At 37.3% G+C, this 18173-nt stretch overlaps 1 long non-coding RNA gene across 1 annotated transcript; it reads right to left on the minus strand.

The window, feature by feature from the left end:
• Positions 1-668: 668 nt before the first annotated feature.
• LOC125320394 lies at positions 669-17273 on the minus strand. The gene is made up of 3 exons (XR_007201098.1): positions 17049-17273; positions 1704-1852; positions 669-912 (listed from the first exon to the last, which is right to left on the minus strand). It is a non-coding gene; the product is annotated as an uncharacterized LOC125320394 (long non-coding RNA).
• Between the last annotated feature and the right edge of the window lie 900 nt (positions 17274-18173).

Here is an 18173-nt window from a genome sequence, read left to right on the forward strand (position 1 = left end):
AACACTTAAAATTGAAAAGTATCTACCAGTGTCAACATCATGCTTTTCTTATTGCAAACATATAATTTCCAGTGAATGAAAATTGCGTCTAAAATTGAATTATTAAAAGCGGAGGGTAACAAAAAACTTTCCATACTCAAGTTTGGATACAGAAATATGTAATTTTTAAAATATTTTTAGGCACTCCACAGACACCTACAGATACATATAAATTTTATGTTTCTGACAAAATGAGTTAATACCAAATAAAAATCCCATGATGGATTTTTCAGGCTCCAGGAAATGCACATTGAAATGTGCTACCTCAGGCAATGTTTCCTATTCTTGAGCTGTACAGACATTCTTCAAAACATGTGTACTGGCAGGACTCACACAGAAAAGCAATATATTCATCTGCATTTGACAGAGTCTGACATAAAAATACAACAAGATGAAAAAGTTCTAAACCTGCAAAATTTTATACCTATTTATAAAGTAAAGCATAAAAAGAAAATGTTTTAAAATGTCTAGTTCCTAATTTTCTTTAAAAAACTTTACCATCTTTTACTCTTAGATTTTAGTAACAACTTTCAAAGCACACACATTTATCTTTCAAGCACTCTGGTCAGGGCAAAGTACAGACACACAGACTCAGGATAGGAATTAAATTTTATTTCATGTTTCTAAGAAATAAAAATTCAAAATTTTATAAGTCTTTACCCATGAGAGAAAAGACACTGAAATAAACCTCCTCTAAGAGCTGTGTAAAGTTCCAAATTCTCATTTTTGACATTGCATCTTTCCGTGGGAAAAAAAAAAGGGAAAATGGCTTATTACTTGAGATTCCACTGGTTGTAGTTAGAATCCTTGCAGTTTTCCAAGGAAAATCAGCAACACAGCAGTTTTGACTTGACATTTTTATCCTTGGTGTTACTGAAATATAACAAAATTTTAAATTACAGTAGGATATAACACAAATGTCTTTTACAGGAAAAAAAAGATCATAGCCTAGAAAAATATATGTTAAATATAAATAAAATATAAAATAAATATAAATATAAATAAAATATAAAATTTATGTTAAAATTATTTGACCATGAGATAGGAAAACACCAGTATGTAGTCCAGATGAAAAGAAAACCCATTTTAGCAAATTATATGTGTAAACAGTACCACACTTAGACAGCTCTTGATTCAGAATAGGTATTCATCTGTTATCAATGCTGAAAAAACACCAGTGTCTAAGTATCAAATTGTGGGGCCCCAAATCCTTCTTCTCTCATTTCAGACTGGAAAATAGCTTGTGGGGCTGTTCTGGAAGCATGCTTGCAGCTGTGAGTGTACTCAGGTTCTGGAGTGTGACAGGAGGAAAATTTCTGTTTTCTCTAAAAGTATCAGCATATTTCCTTTGTAAAAGATTAGAGATAAATCTCAGAGCACTAAAAATCTCATCTATGTCAAACAAAGCCCTTCCTACATAACCAATTAAAGGTTAAAGGGTATAATAAGTGAAGCTTCAGGGTAATATGTATCTGAAAAGTCACTCCTGGGCAGACCTCATACTTTTTAAATTGCTTGGTCACTCTGGTCTTCTAGCATCATAAATATGTAAGACAGAAAATAATAGTGAGAGACTGTGAAAATCACACAAATCACTATAAGGGGTCCTTAATTCTGTAAAGACTTGTGTAGACATTTGTTCTCTAAAAATCTCACAAATCCACCTCCTATTTTAAGCCTTCTCCACATTTCCTTCCAACTTATATTTCCATTTCCTTGCTTTGTCCTCTTGGAATGAAGAAAATCCTTTGGAATGAATTTGGGCTATGAATAGTACTTATACTAGTACAAGAACTTGTTTCATGACTTTTATCTGAAGGGCAAAAAAAAGAGTAACTAGCATATGAGAGTGCAAACACAAAAGAGACATGCATCTTCTATTTCCACATTTTATATAAATCTAAAAGCAGATTTTGACATGAGAAGACATTTTAATTTTCACTGGAAGATATCTTTGCAAAGAAGAATATGTGAATTATAAACTGTTGAGCCTTGTGTCTCTTCATTCAACAATTTTACCCTAAGATAATTAAATCGAGGAAAAAAGCAGCCATGGACTAGATAATTTCTTTGAGTAAAAGACACAAAAATTTTGTAACATATGAATCATGAGCTTTTATGAATGCCATTAATAAAACAGAAAAGAAACTCACATGGCTGAAAAATATTAAGGTCATGTTAATAGGTCTTCAAGTTAAAGGAAGGGTACTTTACAAGAAACTTGGGGGGAGCTCATCACTGATACATCTTGCAGAATTTGTTAAATCTGTTTTTCAAAATGATTCACTTATGCCTGCTTACTTTCAATGTCGTGACACTGTTTATTTACACATAAATTAACTTATCTTGTACAATGCAAAAATAGCCAATGCAAACATAAGGAGGCATATGAATGCTTACACCCCTCTCACCCCTCGGAATCCTCTCCTCTCCTGATTTATCAAGTGAATTCTTGATGACTTCTTATAACATGTGTCTAGGAATTTCCACAAAATATATTGGTATGGTGCTCCAATTTTACAGTTCCCAAAAAAATATTCCATTTCTAATGTTCAGATCAAGCTGCAGACATCCTCTGTCCTCTAGGTCTGCTGCTGCAATCAGTCAGAGTCCCAGCAAGATACACATGGCTGTTTCATGTTTTGGAGATGCAATAACTCAGACTTTTGAAAACAGCTTTAAATAATGAGGCTATGGAGGTATCCAGAGTTACAATAGGAAAATCTTAATCATTTTCTCTGTAAAAGGGTGGATTTCGGACCACAAATCAATTGCAGTTGCACAGTGGCACTTCAGAAGAAGTCTAGATTATTATCATTACTCTACATTTCTCATACTGAAAGAAGAAAGCCTTTCTTATAGGTAGACACAAAATAGAAAATCCATATTTCAAGAAACTCTCAGGCCAAATGGAGAGATGTAAACCAATCTATTTTTCCTTACAGATTAAACAATGTGTTAAAGAACCAGAATGGAAAGGTTGGTCCCATGCAAAGGTTTCCACGGAGGGATAGGTGAATAATCCTGTTATAACTTGGATTTTATAACAGGGACTTGCCAAAGAAACCAAAGAGTGAAAAACTTCAGTGAAAGGCGATTCTTACTGAAAAACAGGGAAGATGGAGTTTTTTGTTGGAAAAAAATTTTTAAAAAGGCTTTAAACTAGTGAGAAGAGTAGATGTAGAAATAGCTTTGGGGGGTTGTGGAGATAATAGGTAATTTTCTTCAAACTGAGCACATAATCTCATATTTGTAGGGTCACTCATTCACTGATTTTTTGTGTCAAATCTTAGTAAAATGTCTTAGTTAAGCAACATTTTAAGGAAAAGGATTTTTCCCAAGAGCATTAGCAGAAGACTAGTCTATGTCATTACCTGTGTCCATGGTAAGATATGGAAATTTTTCAAAAAGCCAAAGGAGGAAGGAGATTTAATCAAATTGTGTCTCAGTTCAGATTGGAAAAAAATTGAAAGAAGTTGAAAAGGGAAAAAAGAAATACTCCATAAGAATCTCTGCAAGCAAGACAGATTTATGGGCATGAAAATTGTCTGTTCATGACAAACTTGAAAATTTATGTACAGGAAATATAACTTCATTGACAAAATGATGTGATATACAGAGGACATGGAATAAGAATGCATGCTTAGCAAATTTCCAACATTTTTTCACTGTATTTCTATACAGAATGCTGGACCCTTCAGTATTACTTCTCTAGTTTCATCACCACACTTTGTAATGCAAATCAGTGTGCTACAAATCAATAAAAGAAAGTTTAACACAGAAAATCTAATCACTGTGATGGTAATGGGGAAGGTCTTAGGCTTTAGGAATGATATTCAGAACTATAAAATATCTTTTCCCTCTATTGTGTATCACATTTTATAAACATGAAACTGAACCTGTAACTTAAAATACCTTGCACACATTTTTTTCTTCTGCTTTTCAGATATTTTGGATGCTTGAAGAAAGAGGAGTAGTTAAGATGGAACACGATGTTTAGATGTCACTGTGTAGAGGAAATCAAAGATCTCTAAAATAACAGCTACTTCTGAACAGGTTTTTATTAATTCATATATTTTGTTGGATTGCTTTTGGAGAAAGAAGTGATATATCAATTAGAAGGTATCATGTTAACAGCACAAAGAACAGTTGCTCCAGGATGCCACCCACCTATCGCTCTCAAGCACAATGAGAATGCCAGTCATGTTGAAGTTTTGTCATGATAGCCTACTGAAGTAACCCACAATGTTCAATTCTTGATGTAAGTCATGATCACCTGCTTCTTCATCAAAACCAAATATCCAACAACAGGCTCACAAAGATCTCATTTTACCATGCATCTTGGCAAACAAAACCAAGAGCAAAGGCAGCTTTCTGAATGTTTAGCCTATGATTTCCCTGCTTGATCCTGTATTTTATCCTTCAAACAACAGTTGGAGTAAATATTTCTGAAGCCACCTGTAGAAAACATAGAGAGAATACACCTATCAAGCAGCAACAATTTTTTAATTATTCTTTTATGCTTCAGTAGCTCTTCCCCCTCATTAACTTAAAAGTACAGCCAAATTCAAATGTTGCATTCTCTCCATTTAATCTTTCATCCTTTTCTTCTCTGTCTTCATTGTTATCCTAACAATGCTCACATATCTGAAATGACTGTCAGGGTCATAGAGCTGTTTGTTGAGTGTTCAAGGAGGCTGTTGCATGGCGAAAGAATTGGCAAACTATTTTAGACTGAGTAAAACTGTATTCTTCAAAGAAAGATGATAAATAATTTTAGGTCATACTCTATTCTTAAATTGGATATACATGAATGAGACGTCATGATAGCAATATATTTCAAAGCACTCATGAGAACAAAAGAACTCCAATACCACCTAGTGTCAGCTGGGTACACTGTCCTTCACCAAACAAAATGGTGGAGAAAAAGGTAACTATGGTGTGGAGCCCTGAAAAGACATCCTGGGGGTGAAAGAGAGGTTTCTGCAGAAAGGAGTAATATACAAGAAATTAATCAAAAATAGCTTCCTAGACTGAAGCTGGTTAAGAGAAATGACTACTGTGAAATATAGCCTACAGAGCTAGCTTCTGAGGCCTTGCTAAAAAAACGCAACTTTTTCTTAACCTTGTGACAGTGAGATAATGCTGAAGGACAAAATCTTCTTGAAGGCTAAAAGTGAGATAGAATTAACTCACTGTTTTGGCATCCAAAATCCCTGGACTGAATTTTTCAGTTCCAGTGCAGCCTAGCTGTGCAACTAGCAAATGAATTCTTCTAATGCATCAATCCAGTTCATGATAATCAAATGGAAATACTTGAAAAGAAATAGCTTAAAATTTTTATTTCTCCTTCCTTCTTTTCTGCTTCTGAAGTCTTGGTGGGAAAATGGATTTGTCCATGTTCTTTGAGAATTACATAACATGCTATATAGGCAGTGAGGGGTTTAGGAGCTTCTGGAATGAAACAAAATACCTAGTACTTTCTGAATATAATTTTTTGATATCAGTTATAATAATTTATCATTTCATGAAGAGGTATGCCAAGTTCTTGCTAACCAAAAACTTCATATCCAAATCCGTTTTCTAAATATATGTCTTATATTATTCTCTACTTACTGTTCCCTCTTTTAAACAAACACATTGTACATTTTACTATCGCACACCTAATTTAATATTTTAAACATTCCAGTCCTGTAGAAAGAAACACATGCAGGGACAAAATGTGTCAAAAAACTTTCCTCACAGCCTGACTCATCTCCAGCACAAGATTATCTGTGATGACTGGTGCTGTTTTGTCAGTCAGACGTCACTTTATCAGTGTCTCTATCCTGGCTTCCTCCACCTTTCTCTTTTTTTTTTGTCTAATTCAGGACATTCTTATCCTTTAAACTGGAATCATGTCCTTGCTAACAATATCCGTAACTCAACCCCTGTGTTTAAAACTTTCTTCATAGCACTGAATTTTCCATGTTCTCTTTACTAAAAAATGACAGTTGATAACTTTATTTTAACCCACATTTTCCTATCATAAAAGTAGCAGACAACATGAAAATCAAAAAAACTTGGAGGAGGTTTCTGTACAGGACTGCAAGTCTCCCATCCAACATATTTTCCTTTCTCCCAATATCTGCTAAGGCTAATCCCCTCTGTCCTCTGTTACTCAATTCCCAAAACATAAATTACCACCTTGTAGGACTGGCTTGGATTGTCAGGGAAGGGAAGGGGAAGGGAAGGGGAAGGGAAGGGATGCTTTCCATATTGATTTTGCACAGTATAAGAGGAAAACAATTCAATATCATGGCAGAAACGTTAGAAATTTGGAAAACTTCCCTGTTCTCAGGGATGCACAACCTCCAAGATAGATTGCCTGGGGACATCACAGACTTTCCTGTCCTGGGTATTTTTAAAAGCAGTACTAAGAAAGAACCCTAGGGAAAAATGTGGCAAGGGCACAATTATTCTTTCCTTTGAGCATGTCTCAAGTTTATAAGAGTGATGAAAGAATAATTATCAATCTGATAATACCTCAACAACCTGGCAGCCACACAGGGAAGATTAACATCTAGATGATTCAAGCTCCATTAGAAACTAATCAAAATCAAGCCAGTTGAAAGTTATTTTAAGGTAAATTATCAAGGTTAATGACCTGCATAAAATATTCATATTTTAATGCATTAACAGTTCTTTGGATGATTTTAAGCAATCCATTGTGGCTCTTATTGTATTCCAGACCAATAAATTTGTAACAGTAATAGCCATTACTGTAACAGAGTAACACTCATTTTCTGCTCTTGTATTACTGGATTCTTTTCAGTTGACAATTTTATTGAAACAGCTAATTTAAGGTAAGGAAAAATATGACAGACAGCACAGTTTTCTCTTTAAATCAACAAATGAAATCTCTTCTTGACAATAAGAGGTCTTTGTATTATTTGCACCAACAAAAAAACAAAATTAAGATAACAAAAAGCCACTTAACAGTCACCCACAGCAAACATGAAATTAGATCTGACAGACCACTTTCTTGCTAGTGAGTGGAAAACAGGATGAGATTTTAGCATCACATTTTTAGGGCAAATAGGGGAAAAGCAGATTCAGGTTGAGGAACTGAAAGACCTCTAAACCCAGTGCCCTTTTGTCACAACATTTTGGTCTCCATCCCTAGTGTCTCCAGATGCAGCAGAATCCCATGGGAAGGCAAGTCCCTTTGGGGCTCTGCCTTTTGCCCTCTGGGCTTACCCCTCGATTGCTGTGTTAATTCAGACCAAACCCATCAGCAGAATGGACTAACACCTGCCTGCAGCTGCTGATGTCTGGAGATGAAGATGGAGCAGGCATTCATTTCTGCCACTCTACCTGGCTGATGGGGGTCACCATGTGTTCAAGTGCTACTGTGAAAATTGACAACACCCTTCTGCCAGAGGCCTCACCTAGTGTCACTTCAAACTCTTTCAAGGTCAAAATGAAAATTATAACCCAGTGTATCTTTTACAGCTGTTTTGTACACTTCTTTTTCAGGTGTGTACCTATCAAAAATGGTTTGTATGTAAAGTACATTTTAGTTGTCAATATTCTTTCTCATGTAAAGAAAACCAATTATTTGCAGTAATTCCAAGATCAAAAATTGCAAAGAAGGTTTTTTTTAATTTGAAAGATTATTTAATCTGAAGCTTGTCTGCAGAGGTTTTGCGGCCTTGAAGAGACTTCTAAGAGTTGACTTAATATTAGCAGAACATCATTTTAATGATATTCCAAGTAGAAAACATTAGAAGGGCCATTTTCTTTAATTTGATATGATGCTTTTGTAAGAGCAACAAACTGACTAAACAAGCAGTAACTTGTGCAGATGAACTCCCACTCTCCACAGATTTACCAGCTGTTGCACGATGAAAGATGAAATGCTAGATTAGGGGAGTGCATACATCAACTTCAAAGTTACCTCAAGGGTTAGAAAACACAAAACAACAACAGAAAACAAACACAGAACAGAAAAGAAAAGTACAGAAAAAACAAGATTTCTACACAATGGCCCACTGCCTAGAAACCAGCAGTGGCATCCTGTGAAAAGCATCCTCCTCTCCAGTAGAGGAGGTGGTGAGAAGAGGGAAAATGATGAAAATTAACCTTCGTTCATTCCTTCTTAGTACGATTACAGTTTTCATTGAGACTAACATAACACCCCAGCTGGTAGTTTCTGTGTATGGCACTACTACTGCTGCTATTATCATTATTAAATAGTCTACCCTAGAGGTAGTGAGGTAGGCATCTAACTATTAGATAATGTTTATTGGAAACTGATATGATCCATTTGCCACCAACTAGGCACCATATTTTCTAATATGAATTTATAAGCTAAAAGCTATGAGGCAAAGGGTAAAGGAATTTTAGTCTACAATTATGAATCACAATCCTGAAAGAAAAAAAGATAAAAAGGCAGAGAAAGAGTGAGATGATTTAAACATCAGTGGCAATCACTATCCACAAGAAACAAGAGCCAGCAAGGTTCAGAGGAGCAAAGCCCAGGGAAGAGAGCAGCTGGGCAACCGGTTGAAAGCACAGCCAGGAGTCCTGTGGGTGTGTAGATTAAAGACTGCGAAGTAAAAAGGTGTGCTCTGGAATTGCAGAGGGAAGTCTCATAGTGTCACAGATGCTAAGGCACTGAAAGTAGTGTGAAACAGCACAACAGCAAAATGCACATTTTTACGACAAAGAAAACAAAGCAAAAACAAAATCTTCAAAGATATTACAAGGCCACTATTTTATGCTTCTGTAAGAAATTAGACAGAAACCACTTGAAATCACCACCAGAAAAGAAGCAGGAAAGGGTAAAAGTAAAGTGATATTAATTTCACAGGAGCTTTACTCAAACCAGAACACCATGAGAATATCTGTGATGTGCTCAGACACTCAAGGAAATGAGCCCTTATCCCAAGTGTCAGCATCCCAGTGTACCTCCTAGCAGCAAAGACAGAAAGCCAGACAAGAAAGACAAGAAAGTTAATTCAGATGAAGCTATCACTGACAGATAGAAATTAAACAGCTGGTTTTGGCCTGATCCATATCACTCTAAATGTCCTCCTTTTACCTGACAGAAGCTTGCCCTTCAACTTCATTGCTGCCAAGTGGGATCACATTTAAATTTGATGTTTCTTGATGTAAGAGAAAAGGAAAGTACCTGAAGCAAGTGTTTCCAGGAAAGTCTTTTTCTTTGAATGTTTCTCATTACCAAGGAAAGATAACAAGGAGTATCTTTGTGGCAGCTAACTCTTTGTAAGTCACATCAGAGAGAGGGCTTTTATAGAAAGGGCATTTGAGTCAGTACATTCTCCCTGTTACCACAGTGTCTTCCTTTCCGCTTCCCCTCCCTTTTCTTTCCCCTTCCACTTCCTAGCTACAAGACTGGTCATGGTTCATTAACTACTTTATTCTGGTATGAACAATTAAAGAAAATTGATATATAAATCTCAAAATAATGTAGACCTGTCTGTGTTAAATTGAGTTAAATCAATATGTACACTAAGGGCTTACTTTTTGTTGTTTTTTGTTGTTTCTTGCTTTACATTTTGTTTCAGTGTTATTTGCAAAAATGCAAGAGAGGTATCTGATAGCTGGGAATAACCTCAACTCCTCACATACAAAACCAAAATCCCTGCTTACTATCACTGGCTTATAGTTTTTCTTTTTCTTCATTAAAGTTGGTCTTCATTTTAAAGAGAAGATCAACCAACGTAAAACTATTTGTAGCTGATCTATTGCCAGGTTATCTCAAAATGAAGCATGATGCTCTCTTGTTCTCCTTAAAGCCATAGACCTTGTATCCAGCCCCTGTTCAGGGGACCAGAAGCAACCACTCACATGTGTTGAAGATCCCATTTTCAATGGTTGTTACTGCTAATAAGTAAAAGACAAGGGAAATAACAGATGAATGATAAAGAACCCCTTTCTGTGTTCCCAGTGTGCATTAAGATACATCTTTTTCTTAATAATGCAGACATAAAACCCACAGTTAGTATGTTGCCTCTAAAATTACAGAAGACTGTACTATGCCCAACAATGAGAAATCAGTGGTGCTGTAACTATTTAAGAGTTTATACTCACAACAGCTATTTTTTCTATTAGATTTAGATGAATCTTCTTTTAATAATTCTGAAATTATGACCATAACAAACAGTCTCTTTGCTGAGGAAGAAACTTGGATTCTCTGTCATCTTTATTATCAGTGTTGTGTAAACTCAGAAAATGAGACATTACACAATACTAGAAAAGACCATCAGAGCTCTTACTGATTATTTAATCACATACAAAATAGGAAAATAAATAAATCCCAGAGTCTGATTCTGTTACTTATGGCCATAGTAATTCTTACACCAAAAGATCCTGAAATAATTAGGAAGTGTTCACAAACTCTGAGTGACTAGAGGAAGTAGAGATGCTTTTCCAAAGATTAAACTGCTTAAGAGGCTGGCAGGGCTAAGATGGCATTCCTGTATAATCAGACATTGACAAACTCAGTTCAGCAGACCATGTGGACTTTGCACAAGTACTAGATCTGAAATTTCCTCAGAATTAAGTATGTCTTCCTTTGGGTATGGCTACCCATCAAGTCAATCAGCATGCCTGCTTTAAAATTCTGAATAAAGACATGATAGACCAGAAGAACTAAACATAAGCAAATAAATTATCTAACCATGCAATGAAGCTGTATTAAAAATGATCTGGAATTCCAAGGGAGGAAAATGATCACAAAACACAAGAATATCAAAAGTGTATTGTCTCAGCATATATAATTCTCTCGCACCAACTCAATCACCAGATTTCATAAATTTCAAATTTATTTCGAGACAATCTATCCCACATTTACATTCTTGTTGCTGCCTCCAAAGGAGCTAATACTGTTAGAGGAAAAACCAAGAAAAGACAGGCGGGGCCTAATCCAGGGTTATATTTCCTTTCCATCTGCGTAATTAGCATCCCTGTGATACTCAGCAAAAGCAGAAAGACATCAAAATGAGATTATAAACAATCCTGAAACCTCCCTGGCCCAAAAGTGAGTTGAGGGTCTCTATTATCTTTCATGATCATCCCTCAGCCATAGCTGAGGTCTTTTCCAATCTAAAAAATCCTGTGATTCTGAGATCACTGATTTACACCCAGGATTCATGCAGTGCCCATTGCACTGATTTATGCACCTTTCCCTTTGCACACAGGCAAAGTGCAACACCACAGACTGCACCCACACACACCGAACATATAGTGGGCTGCTTATGGACTTTGTTTTGTCATTCTGGTCCCAGAACACACAGGCTGTGCAAGTTTAGATGAAAGGTCCAATACGCTTCCTCTTTGCATGGGCCCAGTGACAGGAGCAGGCATGCCTGGGAATGTGGAGACCATTTTTCTCGATCCCCAACCAGTGCCTTCAGACCAGCCCAACTGAAGTAGTTAGAGTTTGCTCTGTGCAACACAATGAATTATAAAGCTGGCATCCAGTAAAGAGAAGGAAAAACTACATGCTTATTAATGGATTATTTTTTTCTTTTTCCATGATAAAAGTCCCAAATATAATGGGGTCCTCAGGTCTTATGATAAAGGTTATTACAGAGAGCAGAGGAGAATGGGTAATAGGTGTCCTTTGCTGTACATATATTCTTATAATTTTAGCAAACAGAATTTTTAAATGAATTGTGTCTTTTTGATTCAGAATTACATTTAATCCCTCATGGCTTGGTTTTGGAGTCCTTGCTCTTACTGCATAGTAATGTATGGAGCTGTTGTCTCCCAGCCCTGTCCTGAATGTTAACCTCTCACACAGCAATACGTGAATCTTCCACCTTAACTAATAAAATAAAGTTACTTAAATCAGTGAAATCAAATATTTCATGTTCTTCCATAAATGTGATAGCAGTTTATGATGTACAGGCTCAAATACAGATTATATCTCCTTTGTCAAAGTTGCCTGTATATCTCAGCAAATCAGATGGATTGTTTCAATCATTCACACTTTTATTCCGTCTTGTACCAGACAGGTCAGTCAGAGAGAGGTAATGAGCTCACCTTGTTGCACATGAGATATTCACCGATAAATTAATATTCAAACTCTGGCAGAAGGAGTATGTAGGAAGAGCACCAACTGACTTTTTCGACATTTTATACTTTCTCCTTTGTAACACATAAAGGAATCAGCTTTGTTCTGCACTGAAAATGTCATATGTTTGAATGACCACTGAAAATGCAGTTTTGTATTAAAGAGTCATAACTAGGAATAAGTTGATCCAGAGTGAATCTCATTGCTGAGTCATGTAACAGCTGTTATTGTCTTGCAAAAAGACACACTTATTTTGTTCTGTTCCCAAGAATTGAGCAGTCTTACTGATAACTTTTTAGGCCAGATTGACTTATATAGGAGTGGGAACTAGGAGCATAAATGGTGCTTATCAGCAGGTCAATCTGTACGTTTGTCTCTTTGAATGAAGTCCTGGTCCCACTTATAGTAACAATGTTGATATTGTCGGGAAATTTTTACATCTTTCTTTGGATGAACAGTACCTAACACCTGGAGAAATCCATTTTGTGACCTCTGAATCATTCACCTCCATATGGTGGTTCTGGGTTAGTTGTGGGTCTGCTGATCCTAGAGGTTTCTTCCAAACTTAATAATTCAATGATTCTACAAAAGGGATTTTTTCCTGGTGTCATAGGTTAGCAAGCATAGTCCCGGAAGGGATGTCCTTGCTAAGGGGTGCTTACAGCTTCCTCTGTGACCTGACAGAACCTATCAGTTGGCCAGTTTGAATATGGACAATTCTTTAAGCCACTTAAAGTTGTGATCACCTCTGTGATCCACACTTAAGAATAGACAAATTCCCCCCCAAGCTCTCTCTCGTTTCCGGAGCTGGGACAGGTGGCTGCAGGGCCCATGTGGGGGCCAGTGGGCCCGGCCAGGCCCTGCTTGGGCCACGGCTCCAGGATGACCCCCCCAGCAGGGCTGTGGGCAGCCAGAGCGGCTCGGACCCCCCCCCCCCCCACTGCGGCCAAGATTTCAGCAAAAGCGGCACCGCTGTCCGGCAGAGGCCAGGTGACCAACAGCTGCAAGGCCGAGGTGAGATTAACCCTTTTAGTGCTGTGAAGAGCTGAAAACATGAGGGAAGAGAGAGAGGAGATGCTTAAAGCTGAAATTCTGTTGTGAAGCTATGATATATCAGAGTATCCCGTTGTAATTTCATGAAGATATGGGGGGTGGAGTGCTCAACTCGTGAGCAAAAGCACCTGCGCTGAGATAGGCAGATGCTGACGCAGCTGTAATTTCATGAGAAGTTTGAACAGGGAGAGATGGACCAGATGAGGACTTTTGCTCCAAATGGGAAAGGAGAAAACCTCAGTTCCTAGAGATGCTCCCAGAGATAGTCCTAGAGATGAAGATGAGGAAGACCCTTTGCTCCCAGGGAAGGAGGAGGGCCTCTGTTCTTAGAGATGAAATGCTCCCAGAGATGGGTGAAGAGAACTTTTGTTTCTGAACGGCTCAACCTTAAAATTGTACCCCAAAAAACTTCAAGAGTGGACCCTCGAAAGCAGTTGCGGGAAAAGCTGCAAGTCGGGGGAAAGGACTCACACGCAGGCAGAGAGACTCCTCTTCCTAAATGGACTGAACAATATTTGGAAGTGGGCGGCTGTCTCGTTGTGATAATGTTTTCATAGCATGGGCAAGAAGAGACTTCTCTTTCTAAATGGACTGAACAAGGTTATTATGGAAGTGGTAAACAGACTGAACATCTTAAGGGTTGTCTTTTTACATTGTCCGTGGGAGAAGGGAGGAAGGGGAGGGGAGGAGGAGAGTTCTGAAGGTATGGTATATTTTTTTTTTCCCTCTTTTAGGTCTGTTAATAAACTTCTTTATATTCTTTCATGTTTGGTGCCTGCTTTGCATTTCTCCTAATTCTTATCTCACAGCAGATAAACAGTAATGAGTATTTTGGACCAAACCACTACACTAAATTGGTGTTTCCGCCTGGTAACAAACCGAACCCACTACACCTGGCAACAAGTATGAGTGGGAGAAAGGTAAAACAACAGTGAAAAATGCTGGAAAAAAGGGTTCTAATCCACTTCAGTATTTCTAAAGTATCTGAGATGACAGCCTGTACTGTCCATAGGTGCACAGGAAGTTCATAGCCACGGTTTTATATGCACAAAACCATGACCTGTGAAACCACCTTCTCACTCACTGTGTTCATCCCCACTGAAATTAACTGGATTTTGTACATAATGGCTTGTGATAAAGGGAAAAAAAACAAGAACCCCGTGAAGTTCACCTGAAATCCTCTAGGTCCAAATTAAAAATCCAATGAAATTAATAATTCCTTTCAAAGATATGAGTGTTCTTAAACTCAACATACATACAATACAGAATCAGAAGCCTACTAGCATCATGTCAAGTCCATGGTAAGCCTCTAGGAAAAAGTAGTTCAGAGAGCATTCTGACTAGCTTGTCTTGATTTCTGTATACATGGCTGAATGAGAAGTTATACATAAAAAACAGAAATAAATTATAAATAATACATGTTTTTTGCACAGTGAAAATCTGAAGAGATTTAGACTGGTAAATAAATAGTACATCCATAGTTCTTGTGTGGATACAGAAAATGTACTATGATTTTCTAAAGAATCAAAAGTAAGGGAGAAGATCTTTCAGATGAAAATACCTGGATGTACACAGAAGATATTTATAAACTTTTGTTTATTTTTAAACAGTTTTGACATATGACATTTGGGTTTTTCTTCCTTTTCTCTTACAAACATTTAATAACTTCACTGTTTGTTTCATTGGCCTATACATTATTTTAGAGAGTGAGATATTCTGATGGTGATACTTGGAATTTTGCTTCATGAAAAAGGTCAGCTCCAAGATGCTCATTTGTTAAAGGAATCAAAATGCCAGTGATAAAATTTTGCAAGATGTGATGTATCCATGTACCAAAGGTCATCCCTCCAGAGAGTACAAATTGGTCCAGCTCTACTGAAATAGATAAATTTATATCAATGTTTATCATTTGCCTTACAGAAACTTAGTTGTCATGTCAGGTGGTAAAAAATAAAGTGGAAAGACAGTAGCTTTACTGATAACAGAATACTAGAAGGGACTTATATACAAGAGGACATCATAATCTTACCACAGTCTGTAGACATTTTCCCTAGACACCAGACAGGAGCAATAGATCCCCCCACAGCTGGAGTTCTAACAGCACTTCTCTCACATTTTATAAGAAGTACATTTTTCCTCACATAAAACACCTACCTTTCAGATTTGTATTCAGTGGTGGAAAAAAGTCATTTGCTCCTATTGCAAGGTTGTATTGTTTAGGTTTTTTTCCTTGTGATCACACTTCAATATTTGTGGTTCAAAGAAAAACTGAAAATTAACTGTCAACATCTGGAAATAAACTGTGGTGTGGACCGATGCCTGTCTTCCATTTGCATGACAAGACATTCCTTCACTTGGCTCAGAATGAAGAAAGTTAAGCCCCTGATCTTCAAAGAGAAGCCTCACCAACCTGCTCCAAACCTTTCAGATGATGATCTACCAGCTGTGACTATCCAAGAGCAGATGAAACAAATTTTCTGCAGTACACCAGAACTGGACAAACTAAGAAGTCTTATGGAATACTGCTAAATGAATACTGGCGGGGGGTGGGGGAGGAGAATCTGTACTGGTTTATTTTCAATGGATCTAACTCAGCTGGGGATATATGAATACAGTTAGTGGCTTCTTATATGAGAGAACAGTCACATCAAGAAAGCAAAGACAATATTTCAACCAAGAAACAGTGATTTCAGACAGAAACTGCAAGTACTCAAGATGAGAAATTGTATCAGATCCCTTGTGGGATAAGAGATTTCTTCTTAACCCTGCAGAATTGCACTGAGTCAACGAGTCTTACACTGTCAGGAAGCCTACTCTTCAAGCATCTTCTTCACTGAGCATTCTCCCTCCAGAGAGCTGCTCTAAGATTGTTGAATTTTTTCTAAAAATGGATATTCAAGAAAGGTGCTTTTCTGGGGCATATTCTGTACTCTTACAAATGATCAGAACCATTCTAATGAATGCCTTTTGCTGCTGAGAAGAAAAAAAAAAAAAAAAGGAGAAATTAAAATAAATAAATAAAGAACCATTTTCTCATCAGTCACATTATTCTCCATAAAGCTAAGAATTCCAAAGTCCCATACACTTGAAAAGTTCTATTCATAAGTAATAAAATCAGGTTTAAAAAGTGTAGAGCACCTAGGATACTCCTTTAACTATTTACACAAATCATTTACCACTGCATTCATTAAACATAGACAGTAAAATCAGACCAATTAGTTTCACAGTGTTCTGCAACCTTACAATTTTAATAGGAATGAAACCAATCAGGTGAATAGAAATGCAGTACAGTTAAATAGAAATTATCCTTAAAAAGAGAGAAGCAGGTCTCCCCACTTCTAACTAACCTCAAAGCATGCTGTGCCGGAAGTACAACCCCGTCACATTCTATATTTTTCCAAGACCAGGTATTAAGATTAACCCTTTCATGCTTCCATTATAGCTGGAAGTATTTAACAAAACAGTCTCAGCAGACAAGACAGCAGGTGGAATCTGTATAACTCTAGAATCATTTGCATGTTTCTTTCCATGTCTACTGCCTAAAATCATCACACTCTGCTATGGATTTCCACTAATATGGAACAATGTTTGTGTTAAACCCTTAATAGCATTTATTTTACAAAAAGCATATGCCTTTCTGCCTCTGGGAAACATGAAACACCAGTTTCTGCCCTCTCTTTCATCATTTTTCAGTCAGTAACCACTTCAGTGTCTTCAGCAGTATTTCACCCTTGCAAAATGGACTGAAGGCAGAGTGACATTTCTAGAATACAAAATGTAGAGTTTTAAATTTATTTCCCCCTGACATTAAGTGTACATTTTGAACAGTGAGTCCTGATAATTATTCCTTTTTATCCTTATATCAACTTACCTTTTATCCACATATTCAACTTATGTAAATATATCCCTTTCCCTTCAATGTAGGTGGCTGTGAGGAAAAAAAATGTTTAAAAGCATGCAGCAGCATTCTGTGCTGCTTAGGAAATGACCAGTGCTTTGCTAACAAAGGGCTGCAGTCAGCCTACTCTGCTGGCTGGGATGGTTTGCCAGGATGAGCTGTGACTTGGGCCAGGTCTATCTGGTATGGCAGACAAAGGCATGCAGTATTCCAAAGCTGTGCTTCTGTGGAGCACTGCAACACTGTGCTGATGGAAATGCTGGTCCAGGCCCTCTGAAGCACAGTGCAGTGTCAGGTCAGGGCTGTACCTTATCTTCCAAGCCCTGCCTTTTTCCAAGGTTAATCAGCTTCTTAGTAGCACTTTTTTCTTTTAAGCTGACTGCAGGTGCATCTATGATCCATGCACTTTTATGGCATGAGGACACTCTGATAGTTCCAAGTATAGTCTCTCACGTAATGGGAAGATTAAGCATAAACACCTCTGAAATGGGGTGAATTGCCTACGAGTCATGAACACCGCCTACATAATCCTGATCTAATATGACAGATCAGGAAGTTAATTAAAAATTATAAAAGCTCAACTGTTTAGCATGGTGTTTGTTGCAAGCAAGCCTTCTTTCCACTCCCTCCACCTTCAGTACTTACTCAGCAATTTGACAACTATGCATTTACACAGCATCCATAATGCAGCACAAGCTGAAATTTTTCAAGCACACCCAGAACAGCAGACTGGTGTGGCGAGGGTAATGCATTAAAGATTTTATAGCAGAAGCACTATATTACACATTTGTAACAGCTTGCCAGTAATGCTTATTCTGTTCTTTACGCACACTGCATGCATCATTATCTTGACATACAGTCACTAGTAGGCAAGAAGAAAGGATACTGTCAGTTGTCACATGCTATTTTTTGCTGGGACTTTCTGAATTGTTGCAGAAATAAAGTTTTATTATACACCAGCATATATTCCAGATACAGCCTTAAATAATCCAATGAAAAGTACAATTCTTCAGGATTTACCTTTGCATATTAGACCCCAGCAACAGAGTAAGGGTTAAAATTTTGGGGCAATAAATCTAGTCACCAGCTGCAATACTG

This window comes from Corvus hawaiiensis, chromosome Z (genome assembly GCF_020740725.1).
Source record: "Corvus hawaiiensis isolate bCorHaw1 chromosome Z, bCorHaw1.pri.cur, whole genome shotgun sequence".
NCBI classification, from domain to species: Eukaryota; Metazoa; Chordata; class Aves; order Passeriformes; family Corvidae; genus Corvus; species Corvus hawaiiensis.